This window comes from Mus caroli, chromosome 19 (assembly GCF_900094665.2).
Source record: "Mus caroli chromosome 19, CAROLI_EIJ_v1.1, whole genome shotgun sequence".
Classification (NCBI taxonomy): Eukaryota; Metazoa; Chordata; class Mammalia; order Rodentia; family Muridae; genus Mus; species Mus caroli.
Window position 1 is genome coordinate 41,996,200 of NC_034588.1, and position 4,438 is coordinate 42,000,637.

Sequence of the window (4,438 nt, forward strand, 5' to 3'; positions counted from 1 at the left end):
TCCAGAGGTCCTGAGTTCAATTCCCAGCAACCACATGGTGGCTCACAACCATCTGTAATGGGATCTGATGCCCTCTTCTGGTGTGTCTGAAGATAGCCACAGTATACTCATATACATAAATTAAATAAATACATTTTAAAAACAAACAAACAAACTGCCAGATTACTGACTGAAGGTCAACAGGAAGGAAGAATGGTTCTGCAAACCTGGCCATGACCTGCGAGACAGATTCAGCTTGAGGCCGGGGATGTAGCACAGTGGGTAGAGCATTAGCCTAACATGCATGAAGCTCTTGAGTTCCGTTCCCAGCACTGCATAAACTGCACGGTTATATGCACCTATAACCCTGGCACTGAGGAGGTGAAGGCCAGAGAGTCAGAAATCCACAGTCATCCTCAGCTACATAATAAGTTTGAGGTCAGCCTGGCTACACAAGACCCTGTCTCAAAAATAAATAAATAAATAAATAAATAAATAAATAAATAATCTTTCTACCAGACAGATAACACAGCGTCCAGCCTGTGCATTCTAGCATGTTGGATAGGGGCTTTCTCAGATTTCTGGGGTGCAGAGGGAAGAGGAGTAATTTTTGGCCTTATTCCTAAAAATGGTGAATAGACATGAGAGCCTGACTCCCCTCCCCCCCCCCCACCTCCTGCTCCATTTGAGGAATTTTCCTGTCCTCCACAGATTTCTCAGGCTCCTACCAGAGACAATTCAGAAGGGATCTCTGTTCCTCTTGAAACACAGCTGTGCCAACTCACTCAATTTCGAGTCACAAGTCCTACAGCTGGACATGGTGGTGTATGCCTGTGACTCTAACACACAGGGGATGAGACAGGAGGATTGCCATGAGTTCAAGGACAACAGGGGCTACAGAGCGAGGTCTTGTTTCAGAGAGAGACAGAGAGAGAAAGAAGAAACTGAGACCTCAAGGCCTTATAATCAGTTGGAATTGAACATGGATTTTGAGCCTGTTCTTTTAATGGTAAAGTGGCCAAATTGTTAAGAGTGCAAACAGTGGCCAGGCGTGGTGTCGCACGCCTTTAATCCCAGCACTCGGAAGGCAGAGGCAGGTGGATTTCTGAGTTCGAGGCCAGCCTGGTCTACAAAGTGAGTCCCAGGACAGCCAGGGCTAGACAGAGAAACCCTGTCTCAAAAAACCAAAAAAAAAAGAAAAGAGTGCAAACAGTGTCTAATCTATAGAGAGACTAACCTTGTGCTGTTTTGTTTCTGGTCCTAGACTTGAATCCAGGGTTTGACACGTGGTAGACAAAACCTTTAAACTAAGCTATATTCCTAATCTTCTCTTTACTTTATATATGTTTCGATATAGTTTTTAATTAATTAATTAATTTATTTATTTATGTGCATTAGTGTTTTGTCTGCATGTACGTCTGTTTGAGGGTGTTGGATCCCTTAACTGGAGTTACAGACAGTTGTGAGCTGCCATGTAGGTGCTGGGAATTAAAAAACCTGGGTCCTCTAGAAGAGCAGCCAGTGTTCTTAACCATGGAGCCATCTCTCCAGCGCCTTTACTTTATATTTTATTGAAGGTCTTTTTTGTTTGTCTGAGATGGTATCTCACACTGTAGCTCAGGTTAGCCTAAAACTCACTATGTAGCCCAGGCGGCCTCAAATTATGGTAATCCTCCTGCTCCTCCCCCCACATTTGAGGTGATGCACGAACCTCCATGCTACTCTACTTGACAGAGATGCTCTCAAATGCTCGGGTTTAGCTTTAAGATCCTCCTGCCCCCTGGGTTGGGGGCGGGGGAGATGGGAATTATACGCCTGCTTATCATGTCCAGCTCAGGTTTAAGTTCTGATTTTGGCTAGAAGCACCCTTTCTGCTAGCAGGGTCATGTTCTCTTTGAGTTTATATTTAAACTTCTTCAAAATCAACAGCAGGAGACCAGAGAGGTAATTCGCAGGCAACGTGCTTGCCGAACAAGTCTGAGGACCAACTCCAGCCTCCCAGCTCTCCCATAAAAGCCAGGATGGCAGCCTCTGGTCTTATGCACACACACATGTGCGCCTTCCCACCACACCCCCAAATCAGTAAGTTAAACTATAAAATAAACTAGAAAACAAAACAATAGCACCACCAACAACAAAAATAACAAGAGCCAGGTGCGCGATACTTCACACCTGTAACCCCCAGCTAGCCTGTGGCAGGCTGAGACAGGAGAATCACTACAATTCAAGACGACCACGTGCTACACAGCAACTTTCAGGCTAAAGAAAACCTAAGTAGACGGTAATTATAAACCTTGAGTTACAAACCCTGAAGGGACTAACTGGATGCTTTGGTCCTTCGGAGCTAGCTGTGAGAGAGGAACCAGTAGTTTAGTGGGGAGTAACAGCCAGGGCAGGCAGGATCTGATGTGGGTTACACCTGGGCTCAAGGGAGAAACTCTCTTCTCTCTCCTCTGCTTGTGGGGTTTGGTATCCTTTCTTTTGCCCCCCTCTTTCCACTTTTAAATTCTCTTCCTTTCTTCCAGTTGCTTCCTGCACTGTCTGCCTTCTTTATACAGAAGAGTCTACTGCCTTCTCTTTTATCTTAGTGAAAATTCATCAGTATAATTTCCCACTCCTTAGCAAGGTGGAAAGGTGGGGGAAAGGCAAACTTGATACCTCGTTTTCCCCCACCTCCACTCCAGAAGCTGGCCTTGTTGTCCAGGTTGGACTCAAACTTGCTCAATTACATGCTGCCACCGTGGTGGCAGGCTACAAAAATGTATTTTTGTTGTGTTTTATTTTGAAACAGTCTCTCTCTGTAGACCAGGCTGACCTCAAACTCACAGAGATCTGCCTGACTCTGCCTCCCTGTGTTGGACTTACAGGCAGCCTACTGGGGAAGGAACCCAGAACTTTGCATATGTTAGACAAATGTTCTACCCATGAGCAACATCCTGGCCTAGCAGATTTGATCTCAGAAATGGTTTTGTTTCAGAATGATTTGAGGAGAGTTTGGTTTTTTTTTTAAATCTACTGTGTATTTTACAGGAACATGAGTCTATTACACATTTGTTTGTTTGTTTGTTTGTTTGTTTGTTTGTTTGTTTAATGTGTGAGGTGGTTACAGATGCTAGAGTGATCTTGTGGCGGTCAGATGACAACTTTAGAGAGTCCTCTCCTTCTACCATGTGGGTCTCTGGGATGGAACTCAAGAGTCATTAGGCTTGGTTCTCTCCTCCTCCTCTTCCTCCTCTTCCCCCTCCCTCCCTTTCTCCTTTGTGGCTGACAGTTTTGTATTTCTTCTGGGTCCTCCTGTTTCCAGGGTTTTCCTGTATGTCCTTCTATGTCCAGTGAATTGGTCACGTTTCTAGTCCTTCTCTACCCTGAAACCAGCAAGTGACTTGTAGAAACTTGTAGACCTTGCCCTTTAGAACGTGGTCGTCCATTGTTACCCATCCACCTTTGGACCTTGAAGCCACAGAGATAGCACCAAAAACTCTCTCTGACCCCTCTGTTTTTCATTTGTGTTTGGCTAAGCAGAAAAAATGAGTGTAAAACGCAGGAGGGAAGAGATATGGAGATACGATTCTTCCAGTGTTTCCCAGCTGGGTTGCCCATCCTCCCTTTTGGAAGGCCTGGGCTATTGTCAAGGCATCTTGCTCTTGTATCTGCCCTCTTAGAGAGTCTTGGTAACTAACCATTCTCCCCCATCCCTCGACTCTTTGGGCGTGTTGTCAGTCATATTCCTTGATAGTATTCCTAAATCCTGCCCAGATCTTTAAAATATGGTTGATTTATTATTTGTTTATTTGAGGCAAGGTCTCAGGTAGCCCAGACGGACCTCAAATTCCCTCTAGAGCTGAGGATGACCTTGGACTCCCATCCCGAGACTCCGGCCACGACCTCCAGAGTGCTGAACTATAGGCATACATCACTATGACCATTCTCAGTTTATACAATGCTATGGACCAACACAGGGCCTCATGCATGCTAGGCAAGCAGCCTGCCAGCTGAGCAACATCCCCAGCCTAGCCTCTTAATCTACAGATTCATCCAGTCTGCCTGTGCCAGCACTCTGGGGATATAAGCCTTCCTATTGCCAGAAAAGCCTGTTAGTGTATATTTTTATGTTGTTCTTCCTCTAGAGCAGTGGTTCTCAACCTTCCTAATGATTGTGCAACTCTTTACTATGCTTCCTGGTGTTGTAGTGACCCTCTCCAACCATAACATGATTTCTGTTATTTCATAACTGTAATTTGATACGTATAATGTAAACACTTTTGGAGATAGAGGTTTGCCAAAGGGGTCCTGACCCACAGGTTGAGAACCACTGCTCTGGAAAACAAAACAAAACAAAACAAACAAACAAAACAAAACCAAAGACTTTTTGAAAGGAGACGTTCTTTCCTCTTCTTTCCTCTTCTTTCCTCTTCTTTCCTCTCCTCTCCTCTCCTCTCCTCTCCTCTCCTCTCCTCTC